This window comes from Felis catus, chromosome A1 (genome assembly GCF_018350175.1).
Source record: "Felis catus isolate Fca126 chromosome A1, F.catus_Fca126_mat1.0, whole genome shotgun sequence".
NCBI classification, from domain to species: domain Eukaryota; kingdom Metazoa; phylum Chordata; class Mammalia; order Carnivora; family Felidae; genus Felis; species Felis catus.
The window spans coordinates 5,373,024-5,385,708 of NC_058368.1; the positions used below are offsets into that span (position 1 = coordinate 5,373,024).

At 42.2% G+C, this 12,685-nt stretch overlaps 1 protein-coding gene across 12 annotated transcripts in view; it reads left to right on the top strand.

Moving 5' to 3' along the window:
- Positions 1–12,685, top strand: part of ATP8A2 (ATPase phospholipid transporting 8A2) — a 633,649-nt gene that overhangs the window by 204,763 nt on the left and 416,201 nt on the right. The window lies entirely within an intron of this gene.

The window sequence follows — 12,685 nt, forward strand, 5'->3', positions numbered from 1 at the left end:
ACAGAGATGTTTATAGTTGGAGACCGGGGAGGCCATGAATCCTACCGTGAAGGCCGACACACAGAGCGCCTCTTCAGGTGGCGAGTCTGCATGCCTGTGATGCTGTTCGATGGCTTGGGAGCTTCAGGATCGATCTCAGTGTGCCTCTTACCCTTGTTTGTGTCACTGCCTGCCAGAAACCCAAGCCTCCCGGGTCATCCCTCCTCTCCTGGATTCCTACCTAATTCTCCAGCTCTGGGGTAGTAAAGAACCTCCCTTCTACCCAGTGTTGGCTTCTCCCAAGCACCCCCATCCCACTTGCCTTTATTCTTGTCTATAGAACTTCTGATAACTAGAAATAATATATATTATTAATAAATATAATAAAAGTATATAAACTGTGATGAAACACATGTAGAATTCGCCATCTTAGGCATTAAGTACACAGTTCAGTGGCATTCAATATGTTTCTATTGTTGTATCATCACCATCTGTCTCCAGAACTCTTCATCTCACAAAATTAGAACTCGGTCCCCCTAAAACAGCAACTCCTCACTTCCTCCCCAGTGAGCCCCTGGCTCAACCACCATTCTGCTCTCTGTCTCTGAATTTGACTACCCTGGTATGTCCGAGAAGTGGAATCATACCATATTTGTCTTTTTGTGACTGGCTTATTTCACTTAGCATAATGTCCTCAATTCATCTATTTTATAGCCTGTGTCAGATTGTCCATCCTTTATGACTGGATAATATTCTGTTACATGTGTAGCTCATGTATGGCTTATCCGTTTATTTGTCAATGGAAACTCGGGTGGTTTCTGCCTTTTGGCTGTTGTGAATGCTGCTTCTATGATCGTGAGCGTTCAACTATCTCTTAAAGACCCTTCAGTTATTTTGAGCATATGCTCAGAGGTGGAATTGCTGGGTCACATGGTAGCTTTATGTTGACCTTTTAAGGAACTATCTTGCCGTTTCTATAGCAGATGCTCTGTTGCACATTCCCACCAGCGGTGAACGAGGGTTCCGGTGTCTCCACATCCTCACCAACATGTGTCATTTTGTGGGTTTTTTTTTTTTGTAGTAGCCATCTTGGTGGGCATGAAGTGGTATCCCACTGTGATTTTGGTTTGATTTCCCTAAATGGTTAGTGATGTCGAACATCTGGTCATGGGCTTAGTGGCCATTTGTAGATCTTCTTTGGAGAAATGTCTAGTCAGTCCTTTGCCTGTTGAAAAAATTGGATTTTTTGCTTTTTCATTTTTGTGAAACACTTTATATTTGGTCTGTCTCGCTCTAGTCCCTTAAAATGTGAAAACATATGGTTCATAGAGCTAAAACTCTGATTTTTTTAAAAAAACGGGTCATGTCAAAGACAATGCTTTTCACAGGTACTCTGTAAATGTTTGAATGATTGGACCAACTTTAGATCATTTTCCACTTACCGGCTAGAACTTCCGTTTAAAAGGTCACGCTGATGAGGCAGTGGCTATCTACCATATAGGTACATCTATCTGTCTGTGGATGGGCTGCATACAAGGTGTCTTTAGGAGGGAATCAAAACTGAGGAGAACAGCTTGGTGGTAGAGAGGGGGACTAGAACCGTGGGGGAGCCAACTAGCCTGTGAGAACACCCAGATGTCTATGCCAGGAGCTTACTTGTTTGCCGATGATCTTCGGGTTCTGAGGCATCCACGATCTTAAACTAAGCCTATTATGTGATGGTAACTCAGAAGTGAGCCTGTATTTTCCTTTTATGCCAAGTGTACTCAGGAATCCGAGAGATGGTTACATCTACACAGAGATGGTTACATCTACACAGCACTATGAGGCTCTAAGTACAAACTGGGAATTTTTTTTTTAAATGTTTACTTCTTTTTTGAGAGGGGGGAAGGCGCAGAAAGGGAGGGGGACAGAGGATCCAAAACAGGCTCCACACTGACAGTAGAGAGCCTGATGCGGGCCTCCAAGTCATGCAGTGTGAGATCATGACCTGAGCCAAAGTCGGACGCTCCACCAACTGAGCCAGCCAGGCACCCCCACATCGGGACTTTTGGTTGACCTAGATCACGGAGTGATTTGTGAGGCCAGACAGGTTTTGGGGGATGTGACTGGCTGCCCTTGGAAGCCTGTTAATAATTCTTCTTCCTAACCAGTGTTGAACGTCTGGTTTTAGTGTAATGACTTCCACGTACTCAGTATCTGCTGAACAGAGGTACAATTTTTATGTTTTTTTTTTTTTGTTCCATACTCCAAGCCCAGGGGGTATTCCCTATTTTTGACTAGAGTCCTTCTTCTCTTTCGCCTTGTTCCCTTCTCCCTCATTTTTAGTTGGGTTGAAGGCATTCCTGTTCTCAAAATATTTCATTGGTAGGTGTGGAATAGGAGTCCTGGGGAAATAAATTAGGTGTGTACCAGATCCCTGTGGAGCTCCCAAGTTGAGCTTTTTAGGCTGCAGGGCTCTGAGGATGAAGCAGACCAGACAGGGACAAAGGAAGGGGCCCAAGAGTTAGAAGCATTGGGCCTAGGTCCCAATGCTTACTTCGCCTCACATATAAGTGGGAGGAAATAACAGGGATTACCTCAAAGAGCCAGACCTGGCATCCATCACTTTCACTTGACCGACAAATATGTCCGGGGTGGAACTCCAAATGCTTGTAAATGATCAGGATTTATCTCTCTGCTTTGAGTTAGTCACCTGTTGCCAAAACAACATCTAAGCTCTGTAATACAGATGAGATCGGGGGTCTTTGAAACAGGGCTGGGGGGGTGGTGGATCATATGTACCCCAGGGGAGCACTAGATGATGATGCGTTACGATGCCAGAAGAAAATGTGCTTTTTCTTTTTTTAAGTTTAAAAAAAAAAGTGCCGTGAAATCAGCTTCATTGATGATCACATATAGGTTGGCACTGGCACACCCAATCCTATTTCAGGTGCCCTGATTAGAAATGGGCCTGGGAGGGGGGCGCCTGGGGGGCTCAGTCAGTTGAGCATCCGGCTTCGGCTCAGGTCATGATCTCGCGGTCCGTGAGTTCGAGCCCCGCGTCAGGCTCTGTGCTGACAGCTCGGAGCCTGGAGCCTGTTTCAGATTCTGTGTCTCCCTCTTCCTCTGCCCCTCCCCTGCTCACGCTCGGACTCTGTCTTTCAATAGTAAATAAATGTTAAAAAAAAAAAAAAAAAAAAAAAAAAAAAGGAAATGGGCCTGGGAGGAGTGGGTAGGAGGAGGGAGGCAATCACTCTTTGGTTTGCGAAATATTGCCCTTTGCGTGTACTGGTTAAGTGGATTTGTGGGCCACGTTTAGTTTTGGGAAAACTGACTCTCCCAAGATACCAGCTTACGTGGATCCCTGTTTAAAAAAAAAAAAAGGATTGGGGGTAACACTAGTGGCAGCAGAAGCCACACCGTTACGGCATGCTAGTCCAGGCTTTTCTTCAGCTACTGGATGAGTTAAGGCAGTTATCAGATCTCCCAAGTTAAACAAATTTCAGAATTACTCAGGAGGCCATTATCATTAGTCTTGAATCTTTTCAAAAACGTATATGGTGTCTTGAAATGTTAGCTGTGGTGACTAAAAAAACCCTCTCAGGATTCATGAGGCTTTGAAAACTGAGAATGAGGAGTATGAGAATAAAATTGTACAGTTTTATTAGCAATGGATAAAAACATCTAATATTCAAGTTACTCTCCAAATTTCACAAAACCGGCTAGCTATCGACTGAAGACATCCTTTGATACTTGACAAGAAGTGCCACGCCTTTTGGGGAGCATTTGTGTACCCTCCAGTAATACGGATAAAATAACACAGCCACAATTAAAACAAAGATGCATGGAAGACCTACAGAAAATCTTGCTGGGGTTTTCTGAGGAACAGGTAATTGAGCAAAGTGTGAAATGTAGGAGATTTGTTCCATATTTGGGTGAAAGTGTAGCTGTTTCTAAAATGGGTTAACTTACGGGGTGCCTGGGTGGCTCAGTCGGTTGAGGGTCCGACTTCAGCTCAGGTCATGATCTCACAGCTCGTGAGTTCGAGCCCCGTGTCAGGCTCTGTGCTGCTAGCTCGGAGCCTGGAGCCTGCTTTGGATTCTGTGCCCCTCTCTCTCTCTGCCCCAACCCACTCGCATTCTGTCTCTGTCTCAAAAATAAATAAACATTAAAAAAAAATTTTAAAAATAAATAAAATGGGTTACCTTACTTACATACACACACACACACACACACACACACATACACACATTCTAGTTTTGATGAGCCATCAAAGGAAAGATGTATTGGTAAGGATATATTCTGAGCAAAATATTAGTTCTTTAACACAAGTTTTATGAAATGAGTATGTATCATCACTGATGGGATGGTCTCTTAGGAATGAAAGTGGAATCCTGTAAAATTCACTAGTGACCTCGGTGGCAGAGACTGCGTTTGCCAGCATCCTTCTGGCTGGATGGGACTCTGACATTTCATTCTCACCGGTGGCATGTGAGCAGAAGTGAGATGGGAAATTTCTGCATTACCCAGTGAAAAGGAAATCCCTGGCCCTGGTTTCTTGGTTCTTTCCATTTTGTTGACTGCAAATGGCACCCGCTAGAGTCTCTTTGGAAGTGACTGTGTTGAGGAAGCTCCATATTGAGGAAGGCAGAGTTGTCTCACTGCTTCAGGTCCCTGGATGACTTGGAAGAGCAGAGAATCTGAAGTGTGTGTGTGTGTGTGTGTGTGTGTGTGTGTGTGTGTGTGTGTGTGTGAGAGAGAGAGAGAGAGAGAGAGAGAGAGAGAGAGAGAGAGAAAGTGAGAGAGAGAGAAAGTGAAAGTGAAAGTTACATAGTTTGAAATCTTGCATGGCGGGGAGATCTTTGGTTAGCCTCACCCTACTAATGAAACAGAACCTTGTACTTAAAGTAGTGTCCGTACAGGCTCCTCGAGCATAGATATAGGGCTGTCCTCAGAGAGGAGGGTTTGCTTTGGTTGGCAAAGAGGAGGGGATGGGATTTGGAGGTCAAGGGACTTGGAGCCCTTCAGTTTGATACACTCGTCCCCATTGGAGTCTTTCAGATTGAGACACCTGTCTTAAGGTCCCGTGTTTTCCCAGTCATTGCCCTGACTTCCACGGGAAGGGACCCAGTGAGTCTGTAACTACAGCCTGCATAGAATTCTACAACGTGAGCGTTTTTATCATCCCCAAAAGTTTCCTCGTTGTCCCTTGGCAGGCAGCCCTCCTCATCCCTAGGCAACCGCAGACCTACTTTCTGTGAGGATAGAATTTCATATGAATGGAACCAAACAATAGGTTCTGTTATTGTCTGGCCTTTATTCAACACGGTAATTTTGATGTTCGTTAATGTCGCTGGTTGTATCAGCTGATTCCTTTTTATTGATGAGCAGTATTTCATTGTATGGATGCACCACAATTTATCCATTCTTCTGTTGATGGACATTTCAGTGATTGCCAGCTTAAGGCTATTATGAATAAAGCTTCCGTGAGCACTTTTTGTACGGGTTTTGTGTGGACGCATGTTTTCATTTCTATCGGATAAGTCCCTAGGAGTGGAATTGTGGGGTCATAAAGAAATGTATATTTAGCTCTGTAAGAAACTGTCAGTTTCCATTTTATTTTACTACCAGTACTGAGAGTTTCCATTGCTCCCCATTTTCACCAGCACTTTGTGTTTTCAGTCATTCTAATTATTGCTTTAATTTGCATTTTTCTGATTGTTGATATTGGGCGCCCTTTATTATACTTAATGATAATTGTAAAAATCTTTGTGAAGTCTCTGTCAAATCATATGCCCAGTTTTAAATTGCATTTTAGTGAAATGAGTTTTTTGTATATCCTGGAGACAAGCCCAGTGTTAGGTGTATTGGTGACGTTCTTTTTTTAAGTTTATTTATTTATTTTAGAGAGCAGGAGCAAGTGGGGCAGGGGCAGCGAGGGGGGGAGAGAGAGGGAGAGGGAGAGAGAGAGAGAGAGAGACAGAGAGAGAGAGAGAGAGTGAGTTCCAAGCACGCTTGCATGGTTAGTGCAGAGCCCAACGTAGGGCTCGAACTCATGAGCCATGAGATCATGACCTGAGCTGAAACTAAGAGTTAGACACTTAGCCAGCTGAGCCACCCAGGCACTGCAGTGATCTTAACAGTGGTAGGGAGGATAGGCCTAGGGTGACCCCCACAATTCCTCTCTTTGGGTGTCTACACCTTTGTCTAATTCCTTCCCTTTGAATGTGTGTGGAACTCACACTCATAGAATGTGGCAAGAGCTATGGAATGTCACTCCACTGATTATGGTACGTTATATAAGACTTCATCTTAGCAGTCTTGAGTGAGAGACTCTTCCCCCTTGATGGCTTTAAGACGTAAGTTGCCCTCCTGTGAGAAGGTCTGTGAAAGAGAACTATGTGGCAAGGAGCTTCAGGCAGCCTCTAGAAGCTGAGAGTGGCCCCAGCCTACAGTCAGCAAGAAAATTGGGAGCCCAGTCCTATAACTGCAAGGAGATGAATTCTGCCAACACCTTGAGGATGGTTGGAATCCAATCTAGTCCTCCTCCAGTCAGGCCTTCAGACCTTGCCTTGACCAACAGTGTGATTACAGCCTTGTGAGATCCTGAGTAGCAAATTCTGCCAAACTCTTCACAGACTCCTGATGCCTAAATGTATGTTGTCGTAAGTTGCTAAATTTGTGGTTGTGTTGCATAACAAGAGAAAGTATCTTTTTACAATATCTTTTTAAGAGTAGTTTTAAATTTTGTTGAAGTCCTTTTTATTTTTTTAGAGCTTTGATGCTCCAAGAAATATGCACTTACTCCGAGATGGGGAAGACTTGCTGTTGTGTTTTATTTTAGGAGTTTTATAGTTTTTAGCTTGTAAACTTAAGTCTATGATCCTTTTTTTTTTTTTTTTTTTTTTTTTTTTTTTTTTTTTTTTGGTGCATGGGTGTGAGGTAAAGATTGAAGTGCAGTTTATATCCCATAGGGCTATCTAGTTTTTCCAGCACCATTTGTGAACAATACTATTATTTCCACATAGAATTACCTTGACTTGATCATATCTGTGACTCGATTTTTAGACCATCTATTCCATTTATGTATACATCTTTCTTTATGCCCAATTCCTCATTGTCTTATTTATAGTACCTTTGTAACAAGTCTTGGATCCTCGAATCCTTTTTCAAGACTGTTTATTCTAGGACCTTTGGCATTTCTGTACACATTTGAGAATCAGGTTGTCGACTCCCCCAAAAGCTTTGCAGGATTTTTATGGAGGTTGCGTTAAATATATAGAAAAATTGGGGCAATTTGACGTTTTAATGGTGTTGAGATTTCTAATCCACAACATGATATATCTCTTATTTACTTAGGTCTACTTTAATTTCTCTCAGCAGTATTTTGTAGGTTTTAATATATAGGGCTTGCATACATCAAATGTTGTGGTTTTGTTTTCTAGCTGTAATTTAAGAATGATTTGGCTGTTCTCTTAGGCATTGATGTTTTCTTTTAGATCCTTTATTTATGATTTGTAAAATTTCTGGTAATTCCATTTCTTTGTCATTTCTGGGTCCAATTTCTCTTGGTTATAGGTCACTTTTCCTGTCATTTATTGTATGCTGTTTATTGTTAATATTATACTATCTGGAGTCTGTAATTTTTCTTTAAAGAGTATTGAGTTTTGGCAGGCAGTTGTTCACCTATAGTAGCCTTTACTCTAGAACTACTTTAGCTTTACTACTAAGATGAGACGTTAAGACTGCCACCTAAGACTGTAAATATTCACTTTAGTTTCTCTGCGGTGGATGGTTTGAACTTAAGTATCTCCCAGTATTGTATGAGTGCTGGGAATTTTTCACCTTACGGGCCTGATAGTTCTTTTGTCTGTCTATCCATCTGTCTATCCATCCGTCTATCCATCCATCTATCCATCTATCCATCCATCTATCCATCCATCCATCATCTGATTATTTACATAATTTTAAAAATTATATATTTTTTTATGTATAGGTTTTTTCCCAATATGGTCTCTGTACACATGCATAACTTAGTGTTTGGTCAGAGACACAAGGGAACCCTTATAGATTTCTCAAATTCTTTCTGTGTGTAGTTTCTCTTCATAATGCTACTTTGCAAATTCCAGTGACCTAGAATTCTCCAGCTGTACCTCCAATCAGAAAGCCTCAGCTTTCTGGTTCATCTCATTCACTTGATTTCTTTCAAGGATCATAGTCCTTAGTTGCCTATTGTCCTGTGTCTAAAAACAGATGTTTCATATCTTTGTTTCCAGTTTTCTAGTTGTTTACAGGTCTGGTGTCTCCGTCACTTTATGATGCCTAGAAGCAGAGTTTGACAAATCCCACTTCTGCCTCTGTCAGATCATCTTTGATGCATACTGATTTCAAGTTGAAAGACCTGTACCACTTGGATTTTTCTTTTGTAACAGTTTGTTGCCCCTAGAGGTTGGCCAGTTGTCTCTGATTTGGGGAACTCTATGAAAATAACTGGCTCGGGAGAAAAGCAGAGGGTTGATAGGACCTCCCGGTTCCAGGGAAGAAGCAGGAGGAAGACCATCATTGATGTTAATTTAAATAACTGTTTTGGACCTCTTTGTCATGGACAACTAGCATCTTTTTCCCCACTAGTGATGAGATCAACAGCACTTCCTTGAAACCCAAGCAGGTGAAATAGTGAATTTCTGTTTCCCATCTTTGGACTGTTTGTTAGAACCACTTCTGGTACCAAATACAGGACTTGGCAGGCTTCAGTGCAGGAAGTACAGTCAGATCTGATCAGGAGATAAATACCCCACACATTATTTGAACAGAGTGATTTTAATGAAAAAAAAAATTGTGAATTAATTTTGGAGTTGTTAATCAGACAACTGAAAGTCTAAGAAGAGAACTCGGGAGCAAATAACAACCCTCAGGAAAAATCTGAGCCCACGCTGTTGTTGCAAATAAAGTTTTATTGAACATTCCCATTTATTTACACATTGCCCATGTGTGTTTTCATACTACAGTGGTAGGGTTGGTTAGAAATTCAGTTAGTGACTTTTGGCACACAAATCCTAGAGTATTTACTATCTTGTCCTTTTTAGAACAGTTTGCCTGCTCTAAGGTACCTTGTAGTGGCAACTGAGGGAAGCAGGTACCGCTCGTGGGCTGAGGGAACAAAAGGAAAAAGATTGGACTCATTAATACTTTTAAACTTCAAAGAGGGGATTCTCAAAGCTGATACTCGGATCTCTGAAGAGTGGGAGATGGCCGGCTGGTCCAGAGTGTCTGCATTTTGGGTAGAAGACAGTGAAGATTGTTTTTGCAAGTGTTGCAGAAATCTGAAAACTGGATTCATCTTCTGCTCTTGGAAGGAACTGAGCTGCCCGGGGGCAAGAAGCAACTCGCAAGGCAATTGCAAGGGGACCGGAAACCCACAGGAGACCAATGGGAAGGAGCAAGTTCCTTTTCCAAAGGCAGCTTCTCTCGTCCGTCTCTTGCGCCACCTACTGGCAGAGCCTACCGCAGAGCCCTCTGGCGAATCAGGAGTGTAGTGTATAGAGTTCCTGTTCCAGGATCACAGACTACATGCGGAAAGGTAGTTTTGAGGCTAAGGGTTGTTAACTCGACAACTGGCACAGAAACTAATTTCAAGTATAAAGAAAGTTAAAACGGTAAATTACTGGGAAAGCTGAATGAGCAGAAGTCTGCATGTCCCAGGTAGGTAGGTAGGTTTCCGGTTCATGCATCTGCACGTTTATTCTCAAGGTCAGGGCACTCTTGCTGCTATCCCAGAAGACTTGAGAAAATCACTGCTCTGATCTTCCGGCTTCCCTACCCCTGTGAAGCTGGCACTAGGTGGTGGAATGTAGAATACTTCCTCTGCAGATAAAGGAATAGCTGTCTTCATTCTGTTTTCTAAATCTTAAGCAAATGTGTCTTGTGGATGGAATCTATCCTGAATCCTGCTAATAAGGAAGTCGGGGAAATACTGTTTTTAGCTTTACAGTCCTTGCAGTATAGAGAAGAACATGGAAGAGAATGGGAATAGACGGTGAGAATCCATCAGTAAACTATCTAGTACTGGCTGGTTCATAGGCAAGAAGCGGGAATCAGCACACAGAATGCTATAGGATCTCACGGATGTGGCCAGTTTTATAAAAAGCCTTTAACATACGGTAGATTTTTTTTACTTTGTAATGACATGCGGAGTCACCGTGAACATTTTGTGGACCACTGGGAAGTCTATTTTGTTTCTGTTGTTGTTCTCATGGCAAAGAACTTAACAGTTGTCAGACTTAAAGGTGATGAAGAATAGAATAGTGGCTAAGGAAGCAGGCTTTGGAATGCTCGGCTGGGTTCAAATCCCGTGATCTGTGCTTAGAAAAGTCTTTGACCCACAGTGAATTCTCCTAGTAAGTCAGTTACTATTTTCTGTTTTTCTTTTACAAGAGTCCACTTTCCCAATTTCATCTTTTCTCTAATGACAGGTGTCTCCATGGTAAGTTATTTAAAATACATTTAATATATGTAAGCACATTCACATATTCATACCCACAGGCATACTGTCATTATTTGTTGCTTCAAGTCGAAGATGAGATTGCATTCTTTTCTTTATGGCTGATTAATATTCCTGTGTGTGTGTGTGTGTGTGTGTGTGCGCGCGCGCGCACGCGCAGGCACGTGCTTCTGTGTGCATGGGCGTACCATATTTTCTTGATTCGTTTACCTGTTGATGGATCTGGGTTGCTTCCATATCTTTGCTATATATTTCAGTAAATATGGGGTACGCATATCTTTTTGAATTAGCGTTTTTCTTTCCTTTGGGTAAATATCCAGTAGTGGAATTATTGGCTCATATGGTCATTCTGTTTTCACTTTTCTGAGGAATCTCCATATTGTTTTCTGCAGTGATCGCACCAATTTGCATTTACACCAGCAGTGCCCAAGGGTTCCCCTTTGTCCACATCCTTACCAACACTTCTTGTCTTTTTGATACTAGCCATTCTGACTGGCATGAGGTGGTATCTCATTGTGATATTGATTTGCATTTCGCTGATGATCAGCGATGTCGAGCACCTTCTCACGTGTCTGTTGGCCATCTGTAAGCAAGTCACAGAGATGAAGAGTTTAGCGTAGAGGATATGGTTGTTAACGTTGTAATATTTGGGGACACCCAGTGACTACACTTATCACAGTGAGCACTAAGTAATATATAGAATTGTTGAATCAGTGTTGTATACCTGAAACTAACACAGCATTGTATGCTAATAATACCTCAATAATAAATAAAAAAGAAGATGAAGGCGAGAGGATAATGGCTCTTTTTGGGATGGAGAAAACACTTGAAAAGATATGTTTAGAAACGCTTGTATTGTTATGGGACTTCCTGCAGAAAATGTGGGTTGCATATCTTAAGCCATGGACTAAGCAGCCTCCAGAAACCAAAGCTCGTGTGTGTTGAGTGCTTCTTCATGAGCGCCTGACACTTAGTGTGAGTTCTCGCTCTTAAACTTCCTAGAAATTCTTAAAGGTAATGAAGCTCTCCTCTTTTAAGGTTGGTGTTCAGATATTTTAAAAAAATTCCTCCCCATTTTTTTCCCCTGCCGTCCTGATAGTATTTACCCACTTGGTAGGATCCCCTTATAGCTGTATTTGTTCTTCAACATCTTTTCGTGGTGTACTAGAAATTTTGGTTGAGCAAGTTTTTTTCCTGATTTTAGACATGTTCAATTAATAATTATTTTAATCCTTTAAAGGTATTTAACATATAAAGGACAGAGAGACTATCAAGTGTTATCGAGGAACATAAAGCAAGGTGAGGGGGACATGTCAGGCAGAAAGGGCAGAGGTGACTATGTTATGTAGGTTAGTTGGGGAAATTCTCTCTGATAGGATGATACTTGAGCAGATGTGGATGATGAGTGCTCTGGGGCTGTCTGGACAGGAGACTGCACTTCTCACTTTGCCTGGAACAGTCTCAGTTTATACTGTTGTTCTGGTATACCCTCATCATTCTATATCTGGGGGCCTAGTGTCCCAGGAAGGTGGTTTACCAAGTGCAAAGTCCCAAGGCCGATGCCTTCCTACTCTATTGAGCCGCAAGTGGCTGCAGTGGAGAGGGAGAGGGAGTCCAAGAAAGAGCAGGGACTTCACCTTGTAGTTTTGTAGGTGGTTGTCATGACTTGTCTTTTATTCTGAGTGAGATGGGTGGTCACTGGTGGAATCTGAGCAGCAGGGATACAATGTGGTAGATGTAGATGTAATGGAGGTGAGAACAGAAGCAGCGGGCCCACTTGGCAGGCTATTGTACTTATCCGGGTACAAGGTGATTGGGCCAGTTGGATCCAAATGTTGGCCGTGTTGGTGATGGAAGGTGGTGAGATTCTGGGTGTAGAGTCTTTTCACAGTAAAGCTAACAGGATTTGCTGGTATATTGAATGTGGAATATAAGAAGGATAGGACTCCAAGGGTTTGGATCTGAGCAACTGGGAAGATTGAGTTGCCATTTCAGAGATGAAGACTGTAAGAGGAGCAAGTATGGTTGGGGGAATTAGAAGTTGTTTTGGGGTGTGTTAGGTTGAGGTGGTGATGAGAGATTGTTAGGCAGATGAACCTATAAATCTGAGATTCAGGGGACACGTCTAGGATGGAGAGAGATCCTTGGGAGTAGTAAGTGTACTATTTTAAACCATGAGACTTGATGGGACTGTATATTTTAAACTATAGAGATGGCAAAGAG